This window comes from Emys orbicularis, chromosome 12 (genome assembly GCF_028017835.1).
Source record: "Emys orbicularis isolate rEmyOrb1 chromosome 12, rEmyOrb1.hap1, whole genome shotgun sequence".
In the NCBI taxonomy this organism is placed as follows: Eukaryota; Metazoa; Chordata; order Testudines; family Emydidae; genus Emys; species Emys orbicularis.
Genome location: NC_088694.1, coordinates 30380791 through 30397091, shown reverse-complemented (window position 1 = coordinate 30397091; position 16301 = coordinate 30380791).

Genomic DNA, 16301 nt, shown 5'->3' with positions numbered 1-16301 from the left:
TGGCCATCCACAACCCCCTGCTACATGTCAACCAGACTGGGCTTGTCCTGGCCTACTCCCTCATGGGGGAAGCCCAAGAGCTGATGGGGGACAAGGTAAGCAACTGCATCGGGAGATTGGGGCTGTGCCCAGGCCTCATAGCCATCCTATTGCCATTCGCTGGCCTGGCAGCAAGGAGCCTGGTGGGGAATGAGAGTGAGAGCAGGTGCTACTGGGAAGGGAGATGAATTCAACTCCATGAGCAGGAGGGAACCAGCTTGTCCATGGTGCAGCTCCAACACAGCTCTTTAGCAAGGCTAATTAATGACAAGCATTAACTCATCATGGACTTATGTTCTAAGGGAACGGTGCGTTCGCTGTCGGGAAGAGTAGACAAGTCCCCTAAGTGCCCTCTGCGAGCCTCTCCTGTCCCAGAGGGCCTCACCTAGTTCCCAGTGGCCTAGTGTCCATGTCAACCAAGCCATCACCTATGGAGAACAGCAGAATTCAGTCAGCAGGGGCTGCTAATCTGCCCCATTCACCAGGGCTGCCATCCTGTGGCTTCAGCATTAGTGTCTGGGATGACTTGGGGCAAGATCTCCACCTCCCCGCAACCCATTTCATTGCTGACAGAATCCCTTCTGACCCTCCTGCTAGAGCCCCCTCCCTGTCCAACCTGGGTGGGGCTGGAGGAGAGGGTTCTGAGAACTCGAGCTGTGGTTTGGAGGTGGAACAGCTGTCAAGGGCACTGAGGGGGAGGTGGCAGGAGCTCACGCTACATAGAGGGGGGTTGGCACTGGAGGTTAGTAGAAAGGACAACAAGACTCCATTCTGGGGTTCAGGAGGTGAATCCATTCCTCTGAGGTGGGCAAGTGCTGGGTGGAATTGCTGTTGGTTCCAGGTGCCCTTAATTCCACCTGATTCCTCGGGGCGTTTGAGTCTCTGACAGGTTCTCGTTCCCTTGCAGCAGGAGGACGTCACGGCCAAAGTGATGCACCAGCTCTGCATCATCCGGCTCTTGCGCCAGGTGCCTGAGGCACTGCAGGGGCTGTGCCTCTGAGGCCACCAGCAACTCCCGCTCCCTGCTGCAGGTACTGCTCTGGCTCACTGTAAATGGGGAGCTAGTGGAAGGGGAAATGGAGCCCCCTGACACTCACTAAAAGGGAAAGTGGTGGATTCTCCATCTCTTGATGTCATTTAATGAAGACTAGATGCCTATCTGGAATGTGTTTGCCCAAAAAGTAACTATTGTTCTACATAGGAAGCCTGTGATATGCAGGGGGTTAGATTAGATGCTCTAAAGGTCTCTTCTGGCCATAAAGTCTACTAATTTTGTTAAAACTGAGTGTAGCATTGGGAGCAGCCTCTGATGTTTTACTGTCTAGCCGGCTTGCTTCCTAGAATGAACACTCATTGAGTGGGGTGATCTGCAGAGAGCAGCTCAAACCTTCAAAGTGTCTGGCCAGCGGCAGGATATTAGTACTTCAGGGGATGGGTGTGTGTGGCAGTGACATCACAAAGGCCTTTTGCAGGACCTCAGCCTATTGGTCAAAGGTGGTGGGGAGGTGGTGACCTCACAGAGAGATGCTGACATGAGCCAGGCAGGACAGGGGCGCAGGGCCAGGGAAACCTCAGAGACCCCTGTGGCTTTGCTTCAGCAAGTCTCCGTCTCGAGGTCTCTCTTTGAGGACTGAGAGAGTATTAGGGTACACGTATGTGAGTGCGAGGAGGAGCCTCTTTCGAGTTTTCTCCTTTCCTTTTACTGATTTTACTAGAAAACAGACGTCCCTGTTTAGAAGGTAAGAGTCTCCGAGAGGTTTTGGAACCTGCTCAGTCTGATCCATCTGGTGCCAGCTGAATTCTAGGCATGGAAAACACTAGTTTAACGTGGCAGAATTTTATTCCCCACCTGGGATTTTGTCCCGTAGAATCACTGGGGACATTAGGGTTTGTCTTTTTTGTTTTACCTTTTCCTCCATCCCTCCTTCCTTTCTCTTCATCTCTTACTTCTTTTGTCCTTTCTTCTGTTCCCTTCCCACCACCAGGAGGTAGGTGTGTGTGTGTGGTGTGTGTATGTGTTGCTGGGGGTGCTCTGCATCTCCCATTGTGGGAGGTCCATCCAAAAATGTGGGGTTGAAATAGTGCTTGGACCCCACTGACATTAGATGCTGCCACTTTGGTCGTTGATGCTCCAGTTGGGTGGGGGGTGGGGAAGGCACCTCCTAGGGAGTCCAGGACAGTGTGTGTGGGTCTCTTTGCTATGAGCTGCTGAAGGAGTTGGGGGCTGAAGGCATCACTGAGAGGGGGGAGTGTGGGCCCAATCTGCCCTGGGTCCCGGAGGTGGGAAGGGGGCACGTTGCCCCACCATGCTCCTGTCCTTTCCCCAAGTGGCAGCACGCGTCACCCTGTCCCTTTCTCTCCCTGGTGCAGGGACCCCCAGGGACTCAGAGGAGGAGGAGGAGGAATGGGTGGACGTGGCCACAGAGGAGTCTGCTCTCAAAAACATCCGAGAGCAGCTCCAGGGCCGAGAAAAGGTGCAAAGGTTCCTCAGCTGTGCTGGAACCGAGATTGTCCTGCCCCTTCCCAGCACCCTGACCCCCTTCAGAGGGTCTTGTCTCTGATGATCCACCCAGCCCTAATGGGGACCTTTCTCTACCATGATCTGGGACCCCCAAGATGGGGGTATTTGTCACAAATCAGCTGGGTCTCCTCCCCCCACAGGTACTGTCCCAGGTCCTGACCCTGCTTGTGTAGGAGTTGTGGGTGATTTGGACAATGGGCGGGTCCCCACTATCCCCCATTCAGGCCTGAGTCCTGCAGCTGGTGTGGGTGGGGCAGGGAGGTCCCTGGCTAATTGACTCTCTCTCCCCTAACCCCACTCCTGGTGGGTGCAGGATGAAGCTCAGCAGCTCATGTTCCTGCATGCCATCCACCTGAGTGTCTCCCTGCACAGCAGAGAGGGCAGGACACATTGGAGCCGCACTGCTGCAAGGCGGCTGTGGTGGAGAGGATTGTGGTGAGTGAGACGCGGTGCCCAGCAGCTGCAGGGAGGACAGAGACATGGGAGGGGCAGGGGTCTCCCCGGGCCAATGGATGGGGGATGGCTGGTGCTGGAGGGGCAGTTGAGGGCAGGGATTGCTGGGGCTGAAGCTTGGGGAGAAGAGACAGGAGAAATTCTGAGATTGGTCACTAGTGGGCAGGAATCGGAGGAGCGGGAGGCAGGTGGGGGGATCCTGCTGGCTGTGTGGGGTGCTGCCTGTGTAATCTCCTCACTGGCAAGTGTCAGTGAGGCCAGAAGGTCACATGCTACTTTGTCTCCTTTGGGTCTCACAGGAGCTCATTGAGGCGTTGCCTGATAACTCTCCACCCAGCGGCGTCCTCGCTAACTCCCTGATTGCTGTGGGCAACCTCAGGTACCGAGATCCTCCCGCCCGGTTCCCCTAACCCCGGTGCTGCTCAGGCCCAGGGCTGGGAGTCACTGCCCCTCCCACTCCCAGCTCACCTCCCAAGGGTGACACCTGTGGCAGAGGTGGTGGGAAGGTTCCCTCTCTCCTGGCTGGGCTGTTCTTTTCACTCCAGTAACATTGCAATGGCTTTGGGGAGAGGCTCACTCCCAGGATCAGATACAGGAGGGGCAGCAGGGTCCAGGGAACAGGCGCTATTCCTGCCCTGCCACTGTGCGTCTGGGAAACCTTGGCCTTATCATTGGTGCCTCAGTTTCCATTTTCGCCAGCCTCTGCCTAGTTCCCTGCAGCTTCGCGGCCGTGTTGGTGCCAGTCCCACCCCCACACTGCACAGTCTAATACCGGCTCCTCTCTCTTCCCAGCACCATGACACCTGCCCTTGAGCCAGAGCTAGAGACCCATCTCCTTCGAGCTGCCCTGCATGCTGTCTTCACCCTGGGCACGCAGAAGGACACCACCCAAGTCCAGGTAGATCATGCTAAAGTCATGGATTGAAGAGCCAGCTGTCATCCTGCCATGAATCCTGGCTAATTGCCAGCAGTGGGATGTGAATGCGAGAGGCCAAGATATGTTTTGGGGGGGTCTCACCAGTGCTTCCCAGGGACCCCTCTTCCCATCCCATGGCAGGTGTAGCCCCACTTTCCCTAACTCTGACCCATGGCTCTCCCTTGCTTTGCAGGATCTGCATAGGGTCTTGCCACACCTTGTGGATGCCATGCTGGGGAACCTGCTGGCAGAGTCCCCAGACACCGACAGGCTCCACTGCATCTTGGAGGTGAGGCCGATGAGAGGGGTGGGGGCAATTTTTCCTTCACTCTTAGATCTATTTTCCAGTCTGTCCTCCTAGCTGGGTCCCCAGTAGCCCGTCCTCGGTCAGGGCAGTCAGTGCAATGCAGTGTCAGGCCCTTCCTCCTTGAAGGTCAGGGGAAGGAGCTGGGACTTCAAGCCAGAGCTCTGCCTGGTTCTGTTGAGCACTAACACAGGGCCCCTGGCTGGCTTGGGGAGTGAGAGTCTGAACCCCTCCTGTGAGATCCAGAAGATGGTCCTCAGAGAAGAGTCACAGGCTCCTTCCTAGAGAAACAGAAGGATCCCAGAGAATCAGCCCTTCTCTCTGCCGGGCCCTGAGATTCCTGGGGGGATTGTGCTGACACTCAGTCCCTTCACCCAACCAAGGACTCGAGAGGCAGGGAGGGGTGGGGATCTGTCTCCTTCCTGTTGAGCTGTTCAGGAATCAGGCGTTCAGGGAGGATGGGACCAGCCCCGACACCGAACATTGTTCCAGTCTACAGAGACAATGACAAGTTGTGACCTGCAGGATACAAGCATCGTCCTGGGGGCAACAATCCCCTTCTAAAGCTCTGCAATCAACGAATCAGATATGCCACCCTGCGCACAATGTCTCAGCCCCCTGGAGATTGGGGAGGGGGGGGTTTCATTTGCACAACACGTGCACCTGCCCATTGATCCTGAGCTGCCTCCTTTCCCCGCAGCACATAACTACTGGATGGTGTCCAGGGTGTCGCAGGAGAGAGCCAAGGCCATTAGGAGCAGCACGGCCCTGCTCCGACTCACCATCACCCTCCCTGAGTTTGACGTAAGTGACCTCTGACCCCAGCTTCCTGACGCCAGGCATAGGCGGGCTGGCTCCAACTGGCTGTAGGATCTGCTGCTGAAGGGGCTGTGGGTTAAGAGTGTTCCTCTTGGGGAGGCAGAGCAGAGCTTAGCTGGAGTCAAGTTCTTCGTGTCCTGGTTAAGTGGTGACTGGGCTTTTAAGGGGACCATGCTCCAGGTTCATGCATTCCTGTCATCCTGGAGCAGCTGGGGAAGCAAGTCCTCATGGAGGGCCCTGCCCATATCCCTGTTCTCCAGGCTCCCTTGGGGGCAGAGGAAATTAAGGGTCTAGCTCTACCTTCTATCCTCTAGCATCTCCTGCAGAGGGGCTGAGGGGAAAAAGAGAGTCCTGGCCCACAGGGGACTGGGAGCTGACAGGAAAATGCTGATGGAGTCCCCTCTCCCTCTCCCTTCCATTAGAACTCAGCAGAATTCCCCAGGATGGGTCACCACGTGGCACAGCTGGCTCTGTTGATCAGTGACCCAGCCCAGGACATCAGCCGGCAGGCCAGGGAGGGGGTTTACCGGCTCTACCAGCTGCTGCTGCACCAGAGGGGTAAGGAACCCAGCTGGGAAATGGCACCCGATAGAAGAGTGAGACTGGGACCCCAGCCAATTTCTCTCAGACTGACCCCGGCTGGAGGATGAGTCTCTGTCTGTCTCTTTCTCTGTTCTACACCCCTCCCCTGCAATTCTGTTGGGCCAGGCACGCAGCGAGCACTCTGCCCACTGTGCAGCCACCAATGGGATTGGAAGGACACAAGTACTGCTACCAGAATTTACAAATGTGTGTGTGTCTCTCTTTCCCAGGGCTGAGCATCCATGAGGCCGAAGACCTGTGGTGCTGGGACTGGCACCAGGAGAGCAGGCTCCTGGGCTACAGGAACACAGACAGGATGGGGGAGGTAAGGACACTCTGCCAGGGCATGAGACAGCTCAGGGAGTGGGGGTGGCCGGGTCCCCTGCAGTGGCTGCCTCCTGGAGCCACTAGATGGAGATGCCGTTCTAGCCCCAGGAGTTGGAGCCTGGCTCTGGGCAATCTGCTAATGCCTCGCATCCTGTTGGTTTTAGGACTTGGAAAGTTCTTCTCGGAAGGGCAGAGAAGACTCTTCCTCCGGACGGCAGTGCTGGCCATCCACAACCCCCTGCTACATGTCAACCAGACTGGGCTTGTCCTGGCCTACTCCCTCATGGGGGAAGCCCAAGAGCTGATGGGGGACAAGGTAAGCAACTGCATCGGGAGATTGGGGCTGTGCCCAGGCCTCATAGCCATCCTATTGCCATTCGCTGGCCTGGCAGCAAGGAGCCTGGTGGGGAATGAGAGTGAGAGCAGGTGCTACTGGGAAGGGAGATGAATTCAACTCCATGAGCAGGAGGGAACCAGCTTGTCCATGGTGCAGCTCCAACACAGCTCTTTAGCAAGGCTAATTAATGACAAGCATTAACTCATCATGGACTTATGTTCTAAGGGAACGGTGCGTTCGCTGTCGGGAAGAGTAGACAAGTCCCCTAAGTGCCCTCTGCGAGCCTCTCCTGTCCCAGAGGGCCTCACCTAGTTCCCAGTGGCCTAGTGTCCATGTCAACCAAGCCATCACCTATGGAGAACAGCAGAATTCAGTCAGCAGGGGCTGCTAATCTGCCCCATTCACCAGGGCTGCCATCCTGTGGCTTCAGCATTAGTGTCTGGGATGACTTGGGGCAAGATCTCCACCTCCCCGCAACCCATTTCATTGCTGACAGAATCCCTTCTGACCCTCCTGCTAGAGCCCCCTCCCTGTCCAACCTGGGTGGGGCTGGAGGAGAGGGTTCTGAGAACTCGAGCTGTGGTTTGGAGGTGGAACAGCTGTCAAGGGCACTGAGGGGGAGGTGGCAGGAGCTCACGCTACATAGAGGGGGGTTGGCACTGGAGGTTAGTAGAAAGGACAACAAGACTCCATTCTGGGGTTCAGGAGGTGAATCCATTCCTCTGAGGTGGGCAAGTGCTGGGTGGAATTGCTGTTGGTTCCAGGTGCCCTTAATTCCACCTGATTCCTCGGGGCGTTTGAGTCTCTGACAGGTTCTCGTTCCCTTGCAGCAGGAGGACGTCACGGCCAAAGTGATGCACCAGCTCTGCATCATCCGGCTCTTGCGCCAGGTGCCTGAGGCACTGCAGGGGCTGTGCCTCTGAGGCCACCAGCAACTCCCGCTCCCTGCTGCAGGTACTGCTCTGGCTCACTGTAAATGGGGAGCTAGTGGAAGGGGAAATGGAGCCCCCTGACACTCACTAAAAGGGAAAGTGGTGGATTCTCCATCTCTTGATGTCATTTAATGAAGACTAGATGCCTATCTGGAATGTGTTTGCCCAAAAAGTAACTATTGTTCTACATAGGAAGCCTGTGATATGCAGGGGGTTAGATTAGATGCTCTAAAGGTCTCTTCTGGCCATAAAGTCTACTAATTTTGTTAAAACTGAGTGTAGCATTGGGAGCAGCCTCTGATGTTTTACTGTCTAGCCGGCTTGCTTCCTAGAATGAACACTCATTGAGTGGGGTGATCTGCAGAGAGCAGCTCAAACCTTCAAAGTGTCTGGCCAGCGGCAGGATATTAGTACTTCAGGGGATGGGTGTGTGTGGCAGTGACATCACAAAGGCCTTTTGCAGGACCTCAGCCTATTGGTCAAAGGTGGTGGGGAGGTGGTGACCTCACAGAGAGATGCTGACATGAGCCAGGCAGGACAGGGGCGCAGGGCCAGGGAAACCTCAGAGACCCCTGTGGCTTTGCTTCAGCAAGTCTCCGTCTCGAGGTCTCTCTTTGAGGACTGAGAGAGTATTAGGGTACACGTATGTGAGTGCGAGGAGGAGCCTCTTTCGAGTTTTCTCCTTTCCTTTTACTGATTTTACTAGAAAACAGACGTCCCTGTTTAGAAGGTAAGAGTCTCCGAGAGGTTTTGGAACCTGCTCAGTCTGATCCATCTGGTGCCAGCTGAATTCTAGGCATGGAAAACACTAGTTTAACGTGGCAGAATTTTATTCCCCACCTGGGATTTTGTCCCGTAGAATCACTGGGGACATTAGGGTTTGTCTTTTTTGTTTTACCTTTTCCTCCATCCCTCCTTCCTTTCTCTTCATCTCTTACTTCTTTTGTCCTTTCTTCTGTTCCCTTCCCACCACCAGGAGGTAGGTGTGTGTGTGTGGTGTGTGTATGTGTTGCTGGGGGTGCTCTGCATCTCCCATTGTGGGAGGTCCATCCAAAAATGTGGGGTTGAAATAGTGCTTGGACCCCACTGACATTAGATGCTGCCACTTTGGTCGTTGATGCTCCAGTTGGGTGGGGGGTGGGGAAGGCACCTCCTAGGGAGTCCAGGACAGTGTGTGTGGGTCTCTTTGCTATGAGCTGCTGAAGGAGTTGGGGGCTGAAGGCATCACTGAGAGGGGGGAGTGTGGGCCCAATCTGCCCTGAGTCCCGGAGGTGGGAAGGGGGCACGTTGCCCCACCATGCTCCTGTCCTTTCCCCAAGTGGCAGCACGCGTCACCCTGTCCCTTTCTCTCCCTGGTGCAGGGACCCCCAGGGACTCAGAGGAGGAGGAGGAGGAATGGGTGGACGTGGCCACAGAGGAGTCTGCTCTCAAAAACATCCGAGAGCAGCTCCAGGGCCGAGAAAAGGTGCAAAGGTTCCCCAGCTGTGCTGGAACCGAGATTGTCCTGCCCCTTCCCAGCACCCTGACCCCCTTCAGAGGGTCTTGTCTCTGATGATCCACCCAGCCCTAATGGGGACCTTTCTCTACCATGATCTGGGACCCCCAAGATGGGGGTATTTGTCACAAATCAGCTGGGTCTCCTCCCCCCACAGGTACTGTCCCAGGTCCTGACCCTGCTTGTGTAGGAGTTGTGGGTGATTTGGACAATGGGCGGGTCCCCACTATCCCCCATTCAGGCCTGAGTCCTGCAGCTGGTGTGGGTGGGGCAGGGAGGTCCCTGGCTAATTGACTCTCTCTCCCCTAACCCCACTCCTGGTGGGTGCAGGATGAAGCTCAGCAGCTCATGTTCCTGCATGCCATCCACCTGAGTGTCTCCCTGCACAGCAGAGAGGGCAGGACACATTGGAGCCGCACTGCTGCAAGGCGGCTGTGGTGGAGAGGATTGTGGTGAGTGAGACGCGGTGCCCAGCAGCTGCAGGGAGGACAGAGACATGGGAGGGGCAGGGGTCTCCCCGGGCCAATGGATGGGGGATGGCTGGTGCTGGAGGGGCAGCTGAGGGCAGGGATTGCTGGGGCTGAAGCTTGGGGAGAAGAGACAGGAGAAATTCTGAGATTGGTCACTAGTGGGCAGGAATCGGAGGAGCGGGAGGCAGGTGGGGGGATCCTGCTGGCTGTGTGGGGTGCTGCCTGTGTAATCTCCTCACTGGCAAGTGTCAGTGAGGCCAGAAGGTCACATGCTACTTTGTCTCCTTTGGGTCTCACAGGAGCTCATTGAGGCGTTGCCTGATAACTCTCCACCCAGCGGCGTCCTCGCTAACTCCCTGATTGCTGTGGGCAACCTCAGGTACCGAGATCCTCCCGCCCGGTTCCCCTAACCCCGGTGCTGCTCAGGCCCAGGGCTGGGAGTCACTGCCCCTCCCACTCCCAGCTCACCTCCCAAGGGTGACACCTGTGGCAGAGGTGGTGGGAAGGTTCCCTCTCTCCTGGCTGGGCTGTTCTTTTCACTCCAGTAACATTGCAATGGCTTTGGGGAGAGGCTCACTCCCAGGATCAGATACAGGAGGGGCAGCAGGGTCCAGGGAACAGGCGCTATTCCTGCCCTGCCACTGTGCGTCTGGGAAACCTTGGCCTTATCATTGGTGCCTCAGTTTCCATTTTCGCCAGCCTCTGCCTAGTTCCCTGCAGCTTCGCGGCCGTGTTGGTGCCAGTCCCACCCCCACACTGCACAGTCTAATACCGGCTCCTCTCTCTTCCCAGCACCATGACACCTGCCCTTGAGCCAGAGCTAGAGACCCATCTCCTTCGAGCTGCCCTGCATGCTGTCTTCACCCTGGGCACGCAGAAGGACACCACCCAAGTCCAGGTAGATCATGCTAAAGTCATGGATTGAAGAGCCAGCTGTCATCCTGCCATGAATCCTGGCTAATTGCCAGCAGTGGGATGTGAATGCGAGAGGCCAAGATATGTTTTGGGGGGGTCTCACCAGTGCTTCCCAGGGACCCCTCTTCCCATCCCATGGCAGGTGTAGCCCCACTTTCCCTAACTCTGACCCATGGCTCTCCCTTGCTTTGCAGGATCTGCATAGGGTCTTGCCACACCTTGTGGATGCCATGCTGGGGAACCTGCTGGCAGAGTCCCCAGACACCGACAGGCTCCACTGCATCTTGGAGGTGAGGCCGATGAGAGGGGTGGGGGCAATTTTTCCTTCACTCTTAGATCTATTTTCCAGTCTGTCCTCCTAGCTGGGTCCCCAGTAGCCCGTCCTCGGTCAGGGCAGTCAGTGCAATGCAGTGTCAGGCCCTTCCTCCTTGAAGGTCAGGGGAAGGAGCTGGGACTTCAAGCCAGAGCTCTGCCTGGTTCTGTTGAGCACTAACACAGGGCCCCTGGCTGGCTTGGGGAGTGAGAGTCTGAACCCCTCCTGTGAGATCCAGAAGATGGTCCTCAGAGAAGAGTCACAGGCTCCTTCCTAGAGAAACAGAAGGATCCCAGAGAATCAGCCCTTCTCTCTGCCGGGCCCTGAGATTCCTGGGGGGATTGTGCTGACACTCAGTCCCTTCACCCAACCAAGGACTCGAGAGGCAGGGAGGGGTGGGGATCTGTCTCCTTCCTGTTGAGCTGTTCAGGAATCAGGCGTTCAGGGAGGATGGGACCAGCCCCGACACCGAACATTGTTCCAGTCTACAGAGACAATGACAAGTTGTGACCTGCAGGATACAAGCATCGTCCTGGGGGCAACAATCCCCTTCTAAAGCTCTGCAATCAACGAATCAGATATGCCACCCTGCGCACAATGTCTCAGCCCCCTGGAGATTGGGGAGGGGGGGGTTTCATTTGCACAACACGTGCACCTGCCCATTGATCCTGAGCTGCCTCCTTTCCCCGCAGCACATAACTACTGGATGGTGTCCAGGGTGTCGCAGGAGAGAGCCAAGGCCATTAGGAGCAGCACGGCCCTGCTCCGACTCACCATCACCCTCCCTGAGTTTGACGTAAGTGACCTCTGACCCCAGCTTCCTGACGCCAGGCATAGGCGGGCTGGCTCCAACTGGCTGTAGGATCTGCTGCTGAAGGGGCTGTGGGTTAAGAGTGTTCCTCTTGGGGAGGCAGAGGCAGAGCAGAGCTTAGCTGGAGTCAAGTTCTTCGTGTCCTGGTTAAGTGGTGACTGGGCTTTTAAGGGGACCATGCTCCAGGTTCATGCATTCCTGTCATCCTGGAGCAGCTGGGGAAGCAAGTCCTCATGGAGGGCCCTGCCCATATCCCTGTTCTCCAGGCTCCCTTGGGGGCAGAGGAAATTAAGGGTCTAGCTCTACCTTCTATCCTCTAGCATCTCCTGCAGAGGGGCTGAGGGGAAAAAGAGAGTCCTGGCCCACAGGGGACTGGGAGCTGACAGGAAAATGCTGATGGAGTCCCCTCTCCCTCTCCCTTCCATTAGAACTCAGCAGAATTCCCCAGGATGGGTCACCACGTGGCACAGCTGGCTCTGTTGATCAGTGACCCAGCCCAGGACATCAGCCGGCAGGCCAGGGAGGGGGTTTACCGGCTGTACCAGCTGCTGCTGCACCAGAGGGGTAAGGAACCCAGCTGGGAAATGGCACCCGATAGAAGAGTGAGACTGGGACCCCAGCCAATTTCTCTCAGACTGACCCCGGCTGGAGGATGAGTCTCTGTCTGTCTCTTTCTCTGTTCTACACCCCTCCCCTGCAATTCTGTTGGGCCAGGCACGCAGCGAGCACTCTGCCCACTGTGCAGCCACCAATGGGATTGGAAGGACACAAGTACTGCTACCAGAATTTACAAATGTGTGTGTGTCTCTCTTTCCCAGGGCTGAGCATCCATGAGGCCGAAGACCTGTGGTGCTGGGACTGGCACCAGGAGAGCAGGCTCCTGGGCTACAGGAACACAGACAGGATGGGGGAGGTAAGGACACTCTGCCAGGGCATGAGACAGCTCAGGGAGTGGGGGTGGCCGGGTCCCCTGCAGTGGCTGCCTCCTGGAGCCACTAGATGGAGATGCTGTTCTAGCCCCAGGAGTTGGAGCCTGGCTCTGGGCAATCTGCTAATGCCTCGCATCCTGTTGGTTTTAGGACTTGGAAAGTTCTTCTCGGAAGGGCAGAGAAGACTCTTCCTCCGGACGGCAGTGCTGGCCATCCACAACCCCCTGCTACATGTCAACCAGACTGGGCTTGTCCTGGCCTACTCCCTCATGGGGGAAGCCCAAGAGCTGATGGGGGACAAGGTAAGCAACTGCATCGGGAGATTGGGGCTGTGCCCAGGCCTCATAGCCATCCTATTGCCATTCGCTGGCCTGGCAGCAAGGAGCCTGGTGGGGAATGAGAGTGAGAGCAGGTGCTACTGGGAAGGGAGATGAATTCAACTCCATGAGCAGGAGGGAACCAGCTTGTCCATGGTGCAGCTCCAACACAGCTCTTTAGCAAGGCTAATTAATGACAAGCATTAACTCATCATGGACTTATGTTCTAAGGGAACGGTGCGTTCGCTGTCGGGAAGAGTAGACAAGTCCCCTAAGTGCCCTCTGCGAGCCTCTCCTGTCCCAGAGGGCCTCACCTAGTTCCCAGTGGCCTAGTGTCCATGTCAACCAAGCCATCACCTATGGAGAACAGCAGAATTCAGTCAGCAGGGGCTGCTAATCTGCCCCATTCACCAGGGCTGCCATCCTGTGGCTTCAGCATTAGTGTCTGGGATGACTTGGGGCAAGATCTCCACCTCCCCGCAACCCATTTCATTGCTGACAGAATCCCTCCTGACCCTCCTGCTAGAGCCCCCTCCCTGTCCAACCTGGGTGGGGCTGGAGGAGAGGGTTCTGAGAACTCGAGCTGTGGTTTGGAGGTGGAACAGCTGTCAAGGGCACTGAGGGGGAGGTGGCAGGAGCTCACGCTACATAGAGGGGGGTTGGCACTGGAGGTTAGTAGAAAGGACAACAAGACTCCATTCTGGGGTTCAGGAGGTGAATCCATTCCTCTGAGGTGGGCAAGTGCTGGGTGGAATTGCTGTTGGTTCCAGGTGCCCTTAATTCCACCTGATTCCTCGGGGCGTTTGAGTCTCTGACAGGTTCTCGTTCCCTTGCAGCAGGAGGACGTCACGGCCAAAGTGATGCACCAGCTCTGCATCATCCGGCTCTTGCGCCAGGTGCCTGAGGCACTGCAGGGGCTGTGCCTCTGAGGCCACCAGCAACTCCCGCTCCCTGCTGCAGGTACTGCTCTGGCTCACTGTAAATGGGGAGCTAGTGGAAGGGGAAATGGAGCCCCCTGACACTCACTAAAAGGGAAAGTGGTGGATTCTCCATCTCTTGATGTCATTTAATGAAGACTAGATGCCTATCTGGAATGTGTTTGCCCAAAAAGTAACTATTGTTCTACATAGGAAGCCTGTGATATGCAGGGGGTTAGATTAGATGCTCTAAAGGTCTCTTCTGGCCATAAAGTCTACTAATTTTGTTAAAACTGAGTGTAGCATTGGGAGCAGCCTCTGATGTTTTACTGTCTAGCCGGCTTGCTTCCTAGAATGAACACTCATTGAGTGGGGTGATCTGCAGAGAGCAGCTCAAACCTTCAAAGTGTCTGGCCAGCGGCAGGATATTAGTACTTCAGGGGATGGGTGTGTGTGGCAGTGACATCACAAAGGCCTTTTGCAGGACCTCAGCCTATTGGTCAAAGGTGGTGGGGAGGTGGTGACCTCACAGAGAGATGCTGACATGAGCCAGGCAGGACAGGGGCGCAGGGCCAGGGAAACCTCAGAGACCCCTGTGGCTTTGCTTCAGCAAGTCTCCGTCTCGAGGTCTCTCTTTGAGGACTGAGAGAGTATTAGGGTACACGTATGTGAGTGCGAGGAGGAGCCTCTTTCGAGTTTTCTCCTTTCCTTTTACTGATTTTACTAGAAAACAGACGTCCCTGTTTAGAAGGTAAGAGTCTCCGAGAGGTTTTGGAACCTGCTCAGTCTGATCCATCTGGTGCCAGCTGAATTCTAGGCATGGAAAACACTAGTTTAACGTGGCAGAATTTTATTCCCCACCTGGGATTTTGTCCCGTAGAATCACTGGGGACATTAGGGTTTGTCTTTTTTGTTTTACCTTTTCCTCCATCCCTCCTTCCTTTCTCTTCATCTCTTACTTCTTTTGTCCTTTCTTCTGTTCCCTTCCCACCACCAGGAGGTAGGTGTGTGTGTGTGGTGTGTGTATGTGTTGCTGGGGGTGCTCTGCATCTCCCATTGTGGGAGGTCCATCCAAAAATGTGGGGTTGAAATAGTGCTTGGACCCCACTGACATTAGATGCTGCCACTTTGGTCGTTGATGCTCCAGTTGGGTGGGGGGTGGGGAAGGCACCTCCTAGGGAGTCCAGGACAGTGTGTGTGGGTCTCTTTGCTATGAGCTGCTGAAGGAGTTGGGGGCTGAAGGCATCACTGAGAGGGGGGAGTGTGGGCCCAATCTGCCCTGGGTCCCGGAGGTGGGAAGGGGGCACGTTGCCCCACCATGCTCCTGTCCTTTCCCCAAGTGGCAGCACGCGTCACCCTGTCCCTTTCTCTCCCTGGTGCAGGGACCCCCAGGGACTCAGAGGAGGAGGAGGAGGAATGGGTGGACGTGGCCACAGAGGAGTCTGCTCTCAAAAACATCCGAGAGCAGCTCCAGGGCCGAGAAAAGGTGCAAAGGTTCCTCAGCTGTGCTGGAACCGAGATTGTCCTGCCCCTTCCCAGCACCCTGACCCCCTTCAGAGGGTCTTGTCTCTGATGATCCACCCAGCCCTAATGGGGACCTTTCTCTACCATGATCTGGGACCCCCAAGATGGGGGTATTTGTCACAAATCAGCTGGGTCTCCTCCCCCCACAGGTACTGTCCCAGGTCCTGACCCTGCTTGTGTAGGAGTTGTGGGTGATTTGGACAATGGGCGGGTCCCCACTATCCCCCATTCAGGCCTGAGTCCTGCAGCTGGTGTGGGTGGGGCAGGGAGGTCCCTGGCTAATTGACTCTCTCTCCCCTAACCCCACTCCTGGTGGGTGCAGGATGAAGCTCAGCAGCTCATGTTCCTGCATGCCATCCACCTGAGTGTCTCCCTGCACAGCAGAGAGGGCAGGACACATTGGAGCAGCACTGCTGCAAGGCGGCTGTGGTGGAGAGGATTGTGGTGAGTGAGACGCGGTGCCCAGCAGCTGCAGGGAGGACAGAGACATGGGAGGGGCAGGGGTCTCCCCGGGCCAATGGATGGGGGATGGCTGGTGCTGGAGGGGCAGCTGAGGGCAGGGATTGCTGGGGCTGAAGCTTGGGGAGAAGAGACAGGAGAAATTCTGAGATTGGTCACTAGTGGGCAGGAATCGGAGGAGCGGGAGGCAGGTGGGGGGATCCTGCTGGCTGTGTGGGGTGCTGCCTGTGTAATCTCCTCACTGGCAAGTGTCAGTGAGGCCAGAAGGTCACATGCTACTTTGTCTCCTTTGGGTCTCACAGGAGCTCATTGAGGCGTTGCCTGATAACTCTCCACCCAGCGGCGTCCTCGCTAACTCCCTGATTGCTGTGGGCAACCTCAGGTACCGAGATCCTCCCGCCCGGTTCCCCTAACCCCGGTGCTGCTCAGGCCCAGGGCTGGGAGTCACTGCCCCTCCCACTCCCAGCTCACCTCCCAAGGGTGACACCTGTGGCAGAGGTGGTGGGAAGGTTCCCTCTCTCCTGGCTGGGCTGTTCTTTTCACTCCAGAAACATTGCAATGGCTTTGGGGAGAGGCTCACTCCCAGGATCAGATACAGGAGGGGCAGCAGGGTCCAGGGAACAGGCGCTATTCCTGCCCTGCCACTGTGCGTCTGGGAAACCTTGGCCTTATCATTGGTGCCTCAGTTTCCATTTTCGCCAGCCTCTGCCTAGTTCCCTGCAGCTTCGCGGCCGTGTTGGTGCCAGTCCCACCCCCACACTGCACAGTCTAATACCGGCTCCTCTCTCTTCCCAGCACCATGACACCTGCCCTTGAGCCAGAGCTAGAGACCCATCTCCTTCGAGCTGCCCTGCATGCTGTCTTCACCCTGGGCACGCAGAAGGACACCACCCAAGTCCAGGTAGATCATGCTAAAGTCAT